The sequence below is a fragment of the Gymnodraco acuticeps genome, unplaced genomic scaffold, assembly GCF_902827175.1.
Source record: "Gymnodraco acuticeps unplaced genomic scaffold, fGymAcu1.1, whole genome shotgun sequence".
Lineage (NCBI taxonomy): Eukaryota > Metazoa > Chordata > Actinopteri > Perciformes > Bathydraconidae > Gymnodraco > Gymnodraco acuticeps.
The window spans coordinates 1,634,266-1,649,676 of NW_022990015.1; the positions used below are offsets into that span (position 1 = coordinate 1,634,266).

At 44.9% G+C, this 15,411-nt stretch overlaps 1 protein-coding gene across 1 annotated transcript in view; it reads left to right on the top strand.

Moving 5' to 3' along the window:
- The first annotated feature begins 5,156 nt into the window (after positions 1–5,156).
- Positions 5,157–15,411, top strand: part of bcor (BCL6 corepressor) — a 34,391-nt gene continuing 24,136 nt past the window's right edge. The window contains 1 exon segment of the mRNA XM_034213519.1: positions 5,157–5,943. The gene's annotated coding sequence lies outside the window, so the exon portion shown is untranslated.

Genomic DNA, 15,411 nt, shown 5'->3' on the forward strand with positions numbered 1-15,411 from the left:
TGCATCGATGAATTTAGCAGCCTATTGATTAGGGTTTAATCTATAGGTCTCTCACTGCTCCAGTAATCCCTCTCTCTCTCTCTCTCTTTCACTATCTCTCTCCCTCTCGCTCATCTCTCTGGCTCGGAGCCACGCTCGCCCTGCCGCGCCAGGCTGTAATTATCCCGGTGAGGCCGCGCTAACGCAGCGTGGCGCGCCTGTTGGGGAACCGGTTAGCCCGACAACACCGGTGGGGGTGCATGCTTGTGCGTGCCCGTGCGTGTGTGATTTCGTGTTCGCGGGAGGGAGAAAAGATGCTGTGTTGATATTTCAGTTGCATAGATAGATAAAAAGATAGATATTTTATTTATCCCAAATTGGGAAATTGTTTTGTTGCAGCAGCGATCTGTTCAATCATTACAATATTTAAAAGGTGGAATAAAGTGTAAAAATGATTTTAAATAAAGCAAATATACACACAGTACATAAGATATTACATATACAATATGATAAGTAGGGGGTGTTCAAGTACTTACATTTGTTTTGATACATTGAGATTAGAAAATTAATTTTAAACAATTCACTTTCAAGTCACCATTGATTATCGTGAATACACAATGAGTTTCTATAGACATTATATTGGAGCACTGTTTGCTTTTCTGACTATCGTGAACATGCATATTCAGTATTGTGAGTGTTTAAAAGTGTTCAGTTAAAGTATTGATTGCACGTGTCAAGCCTGTGCGTGCTAGTAAAGTGTTCAAGCAAGTTTGTGTGTGCATGGGGTGAGTGTGTGTGTGTGTGTGTGTGTGTGTGTGTGTGTGTGTGTGTGTGTGTGTGTGTGTGTGTGTGTGTGGTGTGTGTGTGTGTGTGTGTTTGTGCCTGTGAGTTGCAGTAAGCGATCCATAACGATCTGCAGGTGGATTGTGCTGATTAGTACCGGCTGCTGTGGACTGAGCTGCGTGCAAAGAGCTTCCTGCAATCTGAGCCTGCCGACAGTGTGTGTGAGTTTGTGTGTGTGCTTGCTTGTGTGTGTGCTTGCTTGTGTGTTGGCAGGCAGCCCTTTCAAAATGTGTGTGTGTCTGTTTTGGGCACAGCATGTGTATATTTGGGTAATGCATGCTCAAAGTGTGTATGTTTGTGCTTATGTGAACTTGCCGTGTGTGTGTGTGTGTGGTGTGTGTGTGTGTGTGTGTGTGTGTGTGTGTGTGTGTGTGTGTGTGTGTGTGTGTGTGTGTGTGTGTGTGTGTGTGTGTGTGTGTGTGTGTGTGTGTGTGTGTGTGTGTGTGTGTGTGTGTGTGTGTGTGTGTCAGGCCACTGCTTCAGTGTCTGATTGCAGTAGCAGATGGCTGGATCACTCTGACCTCCCAGAGCGTGGCTCCCTCTACACCCGCGTGCAGGCATGGGTGTGTGTTCACGCTGTTTTGGTTTATATACAAGACACACGCACCTACATGACATAGAATGACAGTTGGAGGACGGATTCACAGATTTAAAGCACATTTTTCGTCGCCATTATCCAACATGAGTGTTTTCAAAGGCACATGCTGTTCTCGGGCTCCCTGTTCAAACCACAAAGTTCACACACAGTCGTAAAGTGCAGCCATCAAAAAAGGCCTGCCTTCGCTTTCCAGACCTGTTTTTGTGACTCCCAGCATAGGTGTTTTTTTCTGTAAAAACAACTTTGTGTTTAAGCGTCAGAGACTTGGTTTGCGATGGAGAGTGATGGAGAGAGCCGTTTGCCTCTGAGTAAGAGGGAGAGGAAGACCCGTTGTCTAGTGCTGTTATTACGCCCCTTTTTTCCAACACCCATCTGACCTTTCAAAGTGGTTATTAGTTACAACAAAAGTCTGTTTTTAGCTTCTTAAGAGCAGAGATTTATAGGAATTTTTAGCAAAAATATTCCGCCTGACTTTTCTTGGTATTCAATACATTTTGGCATACAATGGAGCAGCTTCTCTCAAACTGTTTGGAAACAATCAGGTTGCATCTCAAAACAAGCTGACAGATCTGAAAGGGCACCTCAAATCTTTTCATGGCCGCGTATTTACACAACAATACAAACAGTTGGTGGAGGTTGGATTCTACCTGCAAGAATCTGGGCAGGAGGAGAAGTTAACGGGACATATGGTGCAGTGTGGCTAAATGTGTAGAGCACGACACCTCATATTACCCAAGACTAAAGATGGTGGTGTCCTTCCAGGGGAAATACAGGCTGCCATATTCATAGACAAAAGGACATGTAAGCGGAACTAAACAGAGAGTGCAGATATGCTGTTTTGAATAAGTGCAGCTCTCCGCATGCCAGCTGCCACTGTGTGACCACATAAAAAATGAAAAATGGTTGCCTTCATGTCCGTTGTTTACTTCCCATCTTGTGGTCGGCTTCTAAAGATTGAATATTCAGAGTCTCGGCTTTGAGCTGTTGGACCTCTAAATCTGTACTTGATTTTCTGAGCCACAAAATTACGCTCTAAATTTCATCACTCATATTATTAGGATACTGTCACCTCTTTCTCTTTAAGATTCATGTATACCCATTATAAATGGAGTGGACATAAACAAAGCAACACTAAGTGAATAGGAAATGTTATATCTTAGTAGAATGTATAAACCTGAATAGAAAGTCCATTAAATGGCATGTGTTACAGTGTCCTATAATGTCAGCCCCTTGACAAGTGAAGTGAAGCATAGACTGTCCATTCTAGCCAGCTTAATAAAACAATTCATTTTTTTTGTGCCTTTAATTTTTAATTTTCCGCTTTAAAAAAATGTCTCCCAGCGTAGATGATTCTTAAAATGCTGATCCTGTGTTTTATTGTGAACGGAGAGAACAATGACCTGAGACTGGTGCAGGACTGCGTGGCAGTACAATTTAAGATTGTCAATTGGAAAAATGAAACCAGCCAATTACAGAGCACAGCTGCTGTCATCAACCGGCATTCATGATTATTTTGTCAGAAGGCTTTGTGATCAAGAATAAAATACTGATTAATTGACATCTCATGGTGCAACAGCACAGGAGTTAACACTCACACACATTTTTGATTGGCCAATTGCAGCAGCACCTAGCCAGATGACATTGCTTTGCAGTCAGAAGTTAGGCCAGGTTTATCTTTGCCATGTGGGCTTGCTTCTTTGTTGGTAAGTTTGTTTTGGACAACAAGCCATCACTGGCAGCTGGGTTTGACCAATTAAGATGTTTATAGCAGTCTGTCCGAACCTGGCCTTACTGTAGGAAGAAGAATCTGTGAGATGCAATCAACTCACGTTTTATTATCTGTCAAAAACTAAAAAAAACTACGGTCAATTAGTGAGTTAAGCTTTTTCAAACAGCTCATCCTCAGGGTTGGAGAACTTATAAATGATATAAGCAGCTGACACACAGGGTAACCATCAAGTGTTTCTTCCACTGCTTGTTGTTGGGAACTCACAATTGTGTATTTGTCTAAACAACGACAAGGAAGAAGAGATTTAGGCAGTATTCCTGCTTATTAAACATCCCAGTGTATGAAAATGTACCTGAACCCCCTGGTGTAGATTGACATATTTTCAGATTCAAAAGTGTGGACGAAGCCTTGGTCGCCTCACTGTTCAGTGGCGTGGTCATAGTGGGCAACTCCCAGTTAGGAGAGGTAGAGAGTGGGGATAATGATGGGGCCTGATTTGATTTAAGTTGGATTAAAGTTCTTCAACTTTCACAAGATGCATGCCTCAGCCAGAGAAAGTTGGAGTTTTATCTCTGTGCATCAATACACCCACCCTCTTTCCCTTCCTTCTCATCTCAAGGATCCTCTTCTCTCCGCTCACTTCTTTCATGCCTGTCTCCAAACTTTTTGGGTAATTTGCCCTTCAAGATGAGCTTTGCTTTGACTGGCATCCACATGCGAGTGCTTTGTGAGCTTTGTGTTTGTTTGTGTATGACTGTCGGCTTTAATTTCTACTTTCAACAGCTGTGGCGAACGTAGCCAGACCTTCCATTTCCAATCCCCCTCTCTTTCCTACTCCTACTCTGCTTCTGTCTGTCTGTCTGCTGCTTTTCTCTCTTCTCTCCCTACACACACACACACACACACACACACACACACACACACACACACACACACACACACACACACACACACACACACACACACACACACACACACACACACCACACACACACACACACACACACACCCACACACACCACACACACACACACCACACACACACCAAATGCAGGCACATGATTCACACCACACCTCAGGCTTGATATTCATAGCCTCCCTCCTCCTCCTTCACTTGACATGGGAGCCTTAACAGATGTGCCCCAGCCTTGAGCTGCCTCTCCCTCTATCCCCCCCCCCTCCCTCTCTCTCTATCCCCCCCTCCCTCCCTCCTCTCTCTCCCCCCCTCCCTCCCTCTCTCTCTCTCTCTCCCTCTCTCCTCCCTCTCTCCCTCCTCCCTCCCTCCCTCCCTCCCTCCTCTCCCTCCCTCCCTCTCCCCTCCCTCCCTCTCCCCCTCTCTCTCTCTCCATCTCCCTCTCCCCCCCTCTCTCTCTCCATCCTCCTCTCTCCCCTCGCTCCCGCCTCGTGCTTTGCAGATTTACCTTATCTGTTGGCTTGGAAAAAAACAAAAGTGACATTAAATGTGTGTCCCACAGCCTACATTTTATATATTCATAAAATATGAACAATGCTAGAAATGTGAGTGAAAGAAGGGAGCTACACAAACAACAGTTCATGAAGCCTATAAAACCAACACCCAGTTGGTTACAGTTGTTGCCATCTTCTCAATTATAACAAACTGTATATTTGTTAGACAATACATGAGTATGTCTTTTGTACATCATATGTTTAGCGTGTGTGCACTTTTCCAATGGTGGAGCCTCTATTTTCCTTATTTGTAAAAAAAACATTTAAATATTTGCTCTTGCCTTTTATTGCCTTCATGATAATATAACACATTATATAGATGACATCATCAGTTCTACTTCATTTTTCTGCCTTATTTGTGCCGGTAAAACCTCGCCTATTCTTGTTTTGGAGTTTCAGCGGAGCCTGTGTGTGCGTGTGTGTTTTTTCTGTGTGTCTCAGCTTGAGTGTGTGTGTTTTTATGTGTCTCAGTGTGTGTGCGTGCGCGCGCAGCCAGTGCCGTGGCGCTGGAGGCTTATGGTAATTGCGGTCTCCCGACTGGCCTTCTGGGTAGAGTCCTGCGCGAGTGGGAGTGGAGCGAGTCGCTCGGTCTCGTTCATCCATTCTGTGCGGCACTCCCCGTACAGCTCCCTGCGAAGTCTCCGCGAACCGGGGTGCTCTCTACGTTCCTCGAGCAAAACGCGGGACGAGAAGCCACACAGAGTAACCTTCAGCGAACCCTCCGAGATACGGATTCGGAATCGCGGAGGACATGGAGATGGACGGGTGGTAGCGGGAGAAATGGGGCTTTTTTCCGAAGACGGCGTGCTCCGCTGAAAACCCAACATGGCGCTGCTGCGAGGTACGGCTGAGCTGAATTAATTTCTCCGCGAGTCCACCGACCTCGCCACCTGTGTCCTGAGGGGGGCATTGGCTCTCCCGACTTTAAAGGACCTTAACGGATTTTCCTTTAGTGGATTTCTCTGCGTCCTGACGGTTGTTTTTTCCTCCGCGCAGGATCGTTTTGTTGCTTTATGGCAACCCAAGTGACATTTGCAGCAGAGAAAAAGTCCGTTGAAAATATCGGGCAATGGATGAGAGTTGCCTGTAGACAATAGAAGAGCTGTATATGTTAGACTTGTTTGTTTCGTGACAGTGGATAACCTGTAAAACACTTTTAGTTGTTTTTTTTGTCCGGCCGGGATTGTGTGTCTCGGGCAGACACGATCGTGAACCGGGCTCGTCTACGCACGCACGGATCTCTGTCCTCCTAGTTAACTTGGGAAAACAGGAAAAAGGCGTGAGTGGGTCGCACAGACGACGGCTGGATCTAGCACCAATTACCCAGGTGAGATAATCCATGACAAATCGTAATGTATTTTTCTTGCACATGTGGCTTTGGCGATGTGGAAAAATCCTGAATGAAGACAGTTGTGTTGAATACTTACACAGACGCTTTCAAAATATCCAGTGTGTTCTTTAGTGTTTTAAATGAAAGACATTCCTTCTTGTGGGGTTGAATGTAAACGCGATGTTGTGCGCAGAGACTGGGAGAGGATCGGCCACTTCTAAGAATAGCGCATAGGGTGGTCTTTGTGCGTTTCGGCGGGGCAGTGGCATGTGGTTGATAAATAACACACACGCGCACACACATACACACACACACACACACACACACACTGACCCCGACCGTGAGCCTGGCCTCTTTACAACTGTCCTGTCAACGGAGGGAGGTGAGAAGGACGTCCCAGAGATTAGCGGACTTGAAAAGTGGCCCGTCCTCAGTGGGTGAATATTCAGTTTTCCGCACTCTGTTTGGAGACGAATGTGATAGAGCCTGTGGGGGGAGAAGGTGGAGGTGTGTGTGAGCGCGTGTTCGTGCGCGCACACGAGCTTCTGCGCTAAACAAGGTTACGGAATCCAGCCTCGCCCTGCCAAAGGGAAGCGAGCGGTGCTGCTCCGTTTATACACGGTTCAGTTCAATTGGAGGGCATCCCCGCGGTGTGTTTGTTGGTGTGGCAGCTGACTGTGTGTTCGTGGTTTGGGGGGGAGGGCTTGTTTGGACAGAGTGGACGTTGATCAGTTGTCTCATCAGTCCCAAAGGTAGCGTGTGTGTGGGGGGAGAGAGACGGGACTGCACCGCTCACCTTCCTGTCTAGTTGATGGAAACCGCTCTGGCATCTTGCCACACACACACACCCACCCACCCTTCATGTCTTGCAGGTGTTCTCCGATATGACTTTGCGCTGCAGTGTGTTTTCTCTCACTCGCTCGCACGCAGCCTGGCTGTGTGACTGCTCTTGCATTGCGGTGTGAATATCCATTTGCGCACGAAGGATCCGTGTATAGCTCCAGTTAGGACCCCCTCCCTCCCCCTGCAGCTACGATAGGCTACTCCATGCTCTCTACCAGGGAGAAAGTGTCACCTCTTTACTATCCAAATTGTTTTGTTTTTAAAAAGTGCCACTTATAACTGTCACGATCATTTCTTCATTACTTAGTGAACTTTTACGCAATAAAAACCACTTTGCAGTTCCACAAAATTATACTCTGCCATTATCATTTGTTTTATTTATCTATTTCTACTACCCCCCCCCCCCCGTGAACCAATGTGTGGGTGGCAGCCATCAGTATGAACCACATCAAGTTGCTGTTTAATTGAAATAAGTGCTGCTGGCTGGAAGTGTTCCAAAATGAATCGTCTTTTCCTTACGCGTCTCCGAAGCTCCTCTGCGAAGCCAGCTTTTCGCGACCAGCAAAGCAGGGTTAACCATAAGGCATTGTGTCTTAACATGACTTTGTCAGAAGAGAACGGCTCCTATTGCGGGAGTTTTCCTCCTCGCCTCTGCTGCCTGTCCCGGAGCCACGCAGCACTAATTAGGGGACGCTCTCTTAGGACGATCGATGAGCCTCATATTGGCTGGCTCCAGCTCATTGACGAGCTTAGTGAGGGAAGCAGCTACTAAAAAGACCACTTCGCTCCCGGCAGCCAATTCGCGTGCGGTGGAGAGAATTGCTCATAAGGCACGCTGCTGATGCTCGCGCAGGTTGCGAGAACAGGACCTCGTGTTGGAAAAGAGCAGGGGGATTAACTGGTGGGGGGTGGAGGCTACTTCAGGGGGATTTGATGCAGAATAAAGGGTTAATTGTATTTAAATGTAACCTCGGTCACCATTGGTTTGGTGGGGGTAAATGAGCGTGTCATACATCGACTTAAAATTGGATTTGATCTTGTACTTTTTAAAGAATAAAAACAAACCAAGTGCAGATCATTGTTCCCAATTTGAGGATTACGAACATTGATGTGTAAAACCACAAGGCTAATTATTTACCAAATTTTCCAAAGGACGAGTTATGTTTTGATAAGCATTGCCCCACTTTCTTTTTTGTGTGGAAATAATGAACAAGTGGACTTTTCCCTAAAGTGTCAATATATTATGACATTTTGTCAGGATATTATATTTAGAATGTTTGTGCAATCTTTGAATCTTCGCCTCTTATTGGCCTTATAAGACTCATTTGGCTACTCTATGCACACTATGCCATTATTGTTTGCCTTCAAGTTACCTTGAGGCCCTCGACCTCACAATAACTCACACATCTTTACAGCCAAGATAAACCTTGTTCCTGACTCTGCCTCTTTAAACAGCTAAGTCTGATCTTTTGGTAATATAGGCTGTTCCCCTAGTGGTGTGCGTGTCGTGGAAGCAACAAATACTTCACATTTCGTGTGGGCCGAGTTTATTATTTATAGCGTACCACGTGGGACTGATTTGCGCATCATTTTTCCACTGTGCACTGTGAAGTCGTGTGGGACTGATCTGTTTTCCAGGTGTTTAAAACACGGAGGGGGAGGGGCTGCTAGATTGACATACCGATTTATTTTTCACTCTTCTTTTCACGCGAGAGGACCTTCACACTTCTACAAAAACAGGGTTTGATTGCTCAGGGCCATTAGCTGTCTAAAGTGGGGGGTCAAGGTTGGCGCAGCAAACAAAATAGGATTTAGTTTTGGCGTTTATTTTGATTATAATTACTTTCATAGAAATATGCAGAGGGTACTCAGATAGTGTACTTAAGTGAAGTAGCCTACTAGAGTGTAGGAATACTCTACAAGTAAAATATCTGCTTTCAAATGTAACTCAAGTAAAAGTACTCATTATGCAAAGTGGCTCGGAATAATATATTATATGTTTTCATTTGAATTGTTAATGCATTATATGTTTATCAAAGATGGTAAAGGTGCAGCTACTTTTAAATATGTATGGAAAGTAAGTACCACTGTTCACCTCTGAATTGTAGTGGAGTAGAAGTACAAAGTAGCAACACATTGGGAATATGCATGTTAAGTACAGGTCTCTCCAAAATTGTAACTTGAGTATAGCTACTTTACACAATGGAAATATGCAAATATTGCCTTCAATGTTTAACTTTGATCTTTTGTCAACATCTCTCTCCACACTCGTATAATCCATATCAATATGTCCTTAACATCCGGGAAGTCCGATTTTAAAGCATGTTTAGTATACTCTCTACTGTTAAGAGCTTTCTAAGGATCTGTGCGCGCTGGGGGGGGGAAGGTGCACCTGACAAGTATTCAGAGCCAGCCTCCTGCCTGCTGGGCCATATTGTCATGCTGAGTGATGTGACAGTGGATGTGTCACCTGTGGGGTGTCCAGGGAGGGAGGGGACTCTGCTGCTGTGTATACGGGCAACCGCACCTCCATTTTAAGCCCATTACCTTCTGTATGGCCCGCTTTCTTTATCTGGAATCAATAAGCACCACACGGGGGATATTACCTGCAGATATAGAGGAAATCACGCGGACCAGTTTTGCAAATCAAACCACTAATGTGTTGGACGACAGGCAGGGGAAATGCGTAAACACCGTCAACAGTAAATGTTCGGTTTTAAGATCCAGCCCGAGACACGACGAGGTCTTGCCTTATTGTTGTCGCGCTTGTTTTTTTCTCTCGCCTGGATATAAAACAACAGCCTCGGCGCTGCTGGAGCGAGGTGCGTGTGAACAAAAGCGGAGGCACGGCAGAGCGCCGAGGAGAGATCGGTTTTCCAGGCGCTGCGAAGCTCCCGGAGGAGACGTCACAGTTTGATTGAAGCTATGCTCCGTGCTGGCCTCCCGGGACCTTGCGATGAAACGGGAGAGCTGTCTTCCCCCCCCTCCCTCTCCCTCTCTCTCTCTCTCTCAGCGCTGCACAAAGCTTTTTGTTTCGACGAGGTCTGGAGCACACGGATCACTTCCCCGCAGAGATGTGTCGCCCCCCCCCCAGTACTGCTTCACCAGCATAGGTCATTACGGCCCATCTTACGTACTTATGTACTTTAACACATGCCTCGCATATTGAAACTGACATTTCTGCACACGATTGCGCACAGATGGTCATTTAAACTAGTTTTTAGAGATTGTAATCATCTTGCCTATATTATGTTTGTTAATCATGTCTCCAAAGGCAAACTGTGGACTTCTGTTGACAAATAGATGTTAGATGAGTTAATACACGAATACAGTGTCTGTTCTAGGGCTGTCCAATTTAATCGATCCTGCGATATATATCGATATTTAGTTTTCCGAGAAAGTATCGATATTTCAGCCGCGGGTATCGATACATTAATTCTGATAACTGTGTTCGTTATTCTCGCGTCCAGGAGAGAAGCTTTAAAAAGGAGACTAATTGAGTCTCTGAGAAGGTTCAAATGTATACTTTAATTAATAAAAAGCGCGGTAATGTTACAAGCAGAAGATGGTTCAGTCAGAAAAACAGCTGTGTTCTGGCTCTCATGAGTGAAGGGAAGAGAGCGAGCTCCACCTTTCCAGCTGTTAAATATCCTCTGCTGGCTCCTCCCTGTGGGCCGGTTGGCGCTGCTCGGGGCGGCCCTCCACATCTCCAATGTTCGTTGTTGCGCATTACAGAGGATTCAGACATTGTACATTAAATATATAACTTAACACGCCTTTTCTCCTCCTTATCTCTTTCATGACTTTTCATTTAATACATTTTAAACGCTGTAATCAATACTCCAAAAATACCTCACGGCTGGTATCATTTCCGGTAGTTCCGGATGTTGTCTCATGCTACCCACGTCTGTAAACAAACGTATTCAAATAAACTACCTTCATTTAATATTCAGCAATAATAATATCTCGACGTCTATAGTTGTAGTGTTGAAATCAGTAGGTTTCGGTGTGCAACACTCCGTGTCATATCGCTACTAAATTCACCTCTATAGTAAATGGTATATTAGCCACATGCTAAATGCTAACCGGAGATGAAGGATTTTCAGAATAAAGCTTAACAACTGGTTGTGCACAAGAACTTCTGGTTTTTCAGTATAAAACAGCATTTAAACTGACGGTATGTTTAAGGTACTTTATGCCATCAAAACATTGATTTTAATTTCTAACAAGTCCCATTCAAATCCCCCGTGTTCCGCCACCTGCTGCACCTTTTAATTCTCCATTGTGATACTGCACTTTATGTACTTACGTTTCAAAGGCTTGTAAGCTACAGTTTGCACTGTTTCAATAAATGAAACTAATTTTCTCACCACATCTTTTGATTCATTTTGTCCAGCATTTGCAAGCTGTAGACTCTCTGTCAGAGCCATATATTGTATAATTGATGCTTTCAGTTTTCAGTTGAATTAATTCAATCCAAGTCAATGGAACACTCACAAGATGTCACCAAAATCACACTGTCCCTTTAAAATCTTTCAGAAAATGATATAAGTGTATCGAATGATATCGATTCGTATCATTGGCTGAATATCGTGATATATATCGTATTGTGAGCTGTGTATCGTGAGATTAGTGTATCGCTACAGCCCTAGTCTGTTCCTAAACATCTAAATCTCACTAAGGTTGTGTTTACTCTCCTGACCTCGCTCTGGCCTATCGAAAGATTGATTTGGCAGCGGAGTAATGATGGCACCTCGCCTCCCTGCTCTGAGTCTCTGCAGGCTCGGTCTTGATCATGCCTCCTCGTTTGTTTTTAGATGTCGGTGCCTCGGGCATCTATCTATCTGACGAAATCCCACAGACGCTTGGCAGGGTGATGGCGATAGGAGTTTTCTACAGCAGCTGTCTTCAGAGCTGGAATGTCTTATCTGCCGTCTGCGTGGCACATGACTGACTTCATGTTGGTTATAAAAGCTTTTGACCTCGAGTTTAGGATCATAACTCGGCTCTAAACCAAGTAAACACCTACAGTTATCATTATAGTAAAGACAAAAAAATATGTGAAAGATTTCTAGGCGTCATTTGCTCACCCAAAGTGTGACCTTTTTAAAGGCTAGAAATGTAGGCCCTGTCAGAGGTGTGGAAGCTCGGTTTACCGCAATGAATCGGCACCTGTTAAACTGACAGTCATTTACCCTAATTAAGCCTGTCTTTACACACCACCAATAATTAAGCTTTCTCTTTTAAACAGACTATTCATCCTATATATATGAAGGGGGGCGGGGCGTTATATGTAGGGGGATCAGCCCTTTAGCGTAATGTTCTTTCATTAGTAGCCTAACATCAAACACATGAAAGCAACGCCAGCATTTCAAAGGAAAGTCAAGAAACCTCCGGTAAATGCGGTCCGACTCATGCATGCGCATCTCTATTACAATCGGGTCCTTTGGTGGCATAAAGGGCCATTTAGTCCCCATTTGGCCCGGGATGAATAGAGCCAGTTCAGCAGCCGCCACCCGGGCCCTAGTGACAGCACGAGGGGCCTCACAATGTCGCCGTTGTTGACGGCCGTGTTGCAGAAGGAGGGGGGATTGAACCGTGCACCGACTTGCATGCGGCTGTGCAGCAGCCCGCAGGACGGAGGGGCCCCTTGTTTACAGCTCGGCCGCTAATAATGTGACAGCTGAGGAGACGCTGCTGCTCCCTCTGCGCTCCCCCAGCAGCTCTGTCTCTCCACAGCGTTTATCTCCTCTGAGCCCCTCAGTCTGTACACCTCTGTATCACAATCGAGCTTATTGTCAGGAACTTTTTCACATATAAGGAATTTGCTTTGGTGTATGGTGGTGCCAAAATAAACAACATAAGGAAATAGCCTAAGTAGAAGGTACAAATACAAAAACGATTGGAAACACAAATAATTAAACATTAAAAAATAATAAAGACAAGTATTTACCCCAAATATACAAAATAAACTAAAACGTAGTACAATGAATATATGCCATACTTTTATCAGAAACTACACTGAGAAGCATTAGGTTCCACATATGGACTCTTAGTCTAAATTGAGATAATGAATTGGACCATTTGGCACACGTCAACCTGATAATCAATAACAATTCAAATTGGGCACGCGTGCTCTTCCACGCTCTGTCTGTCTTTATGATGCTGGGTGTGCGAGGCCCTGAGGCTGTGTGCTTGGTAGTCAGGCTGTAGTTTTGACCCACACTCTGTTTTTCTCATATTTTTTACCCACTGATTTCTATTTCGTTCACCGGCAGTGTGAGCAGAATTCCTTTCGTTTTGGGCACACACACACAAACAACTTCGGTCGTGTGTACGGTGTGTGCACGCCTCTTTTAATCCCTGTTTACGCCCACCCCACCCCCGTCGCTGCGGAGATTATCCTGCGTCACACTGCATTTTTTCAGAGCTGTACGGAGCTCTGCGCTTCAGAGAGTCTGGCAAAGCTCCAGGGACAAAGAGCGAGAGGGAGCCTTCACTCACGTTAGCGAGACCCACATTCCCGGTTTCCCGTTACCGAACAGACTTTTGCAAACCTGATCATAAACCCTGCAGGTATTTATTTATACATGATTGATGGCCCTGCGGTTCTTTTAATGTAGATCTGCGTTTCTACTTGGCTATGTGTCAACTTGTAAAGCGAGTGGAAGCTGTTGTAAACACCACCTTCCCAACTCCACCAACCCTCCCTCTCTCTCATGCACACACACGCGTATTACCGGTGCGCACGCAACCAGTGCTTCCGGGCAATAGAGGCCCCTACCCCGGAGGAAATGCTGAGCGGTGCCGGTGCGTGTACCGAGGGTCACGGAGAGTTCAAGTAATTGTCGTTAGGAACAGGAAAAGAGGGATACGCGAGTTAGTTTTCTCCCTTTATCAGTCAGTCCCTCTGCCCTTGTTTGCTCTTCCTCCCTAAAATGCAGAGCTATATGAGGTTCCGCTAAAAACACCCGGTGGTTTTCTGTTTAATGGCGCGAGTCAGGGCTCCGCTCCAGCGGTCTGGTTTATAAATGCAGCCCCGACCACTTCCCCCCCCCCCCCCCTGCCTGCTGCTGCTGCTGCCGCTGACCAGTGTGATGGATTGGATGGCCGTCGGGAGTTGTTTGTTGCTCAAACTATTCTTAGCAGCGAGGATGAGCGTCAACACGCACTGCCTTTTCCTCCTTTCCTAGCTCTCTCTCTCTCCCTCCCTCTCTTTTCTCCTTCCCCCGTCCTTCATATGGTGACATTTTGGAAGTGTTTCTCCCCGAGAATATTTAAAGCATCCGGTTTATGGGCCACTAATGTCAGATTAGAAAACACAAGCAACAAGCTAATTTTATGTTACTATAGCCCACTGAAACTATAAACGTGAGATGTGAAATATAGGTTTATGGCCTTTTTTTAAGTCTTCATGGTTAGTTGTGACGGTTGCATCTTCACCTCCCAAAAATCATTTTCAGGTAAGAATATGACTTGACCAATTACACTATATTCAATGCAATGTGTAAAAAAACGATGCATTTGGTTAAGTTCCACGAGACTCAGTTGAAGCACCATTCACACGACACACATCTGAACCTGCCAATTATACATGGTGATGGTGCTGCAGCTAGCTCTCGCCCAGAGAGGAGGGAGGCATAGTGTGTGTATTTAACCTCATTTCTCACAGTCCCTGTCGTCTGTGATGTGTCTTTTTTTAATAATTGGGACCAACACATTCTGTCGAAATGTTTAATATTTGGTCTAGTTTCCTGTAGTAGTTTGTATGCAGGCTTATTGATCAGCTTTGTCTAGTCTAAAGTAGCCTACATTTCTTAAACTGTTATCATTCTTTAATATCATTTCGCGATCAAGAGGAGATGTACAATCGTAGGCAATTTTTGCAACATAAGTGTAATTAAGCCTAAATGTAGACCTAATGCTTTGGCTAAATTACAAATACATGCAAAATCATGAAAGAAAATCACAGGCATTGAAAACACATTTTGATATTTGCATCACAAAATGAAATTGACCGAGTACATTAGGTCATACAACATTTAATCCAATCTACACATCAACATTATACCCATAATTTGAAATGAATGTTTTTCTAACTATTAAAGAAAAAGGGCCATCTTGGGAATTCAGGTGCCTTTCCCTGCCTACTGTTACACAATTATAGTGCACCTATTCTTCTCCAAAGTAGGCTAGGCACAGTATTTAAGAGCACTATCATGCTGCTGTTATAGGGAACTTTGCCCCTATTTTTTTCAGGCACATTTTATTTACCATTTTGAATGTGCAGTGCAGAGCCTACAGGGGTCCTTGCATACTAAGGCTGAGCTGTATTCCCGGCGGTGCATGCAGTGTGCCGTCAAGTGCTTGATCCTGACCTTGAGGCCCGGCGCAGCCTCTTATCTTTTCTGGGCTAGGCTACTATTAATTTCATGGAAATGACAGGTGCTGTGTCTGTGCAAACTAGTCGGTCATCAGCACAGTGTGTGCACGTTGTGGGGAAATAACAGGCCTTAAGACACCAGACTGTATTTTTGCAGTAATGACCTGAACAAGAACAGATAATTTCCTTTCTGTTGTCGCTCAGCTTTATTTATTTGCTTCTGGAAAAAGATATACAGA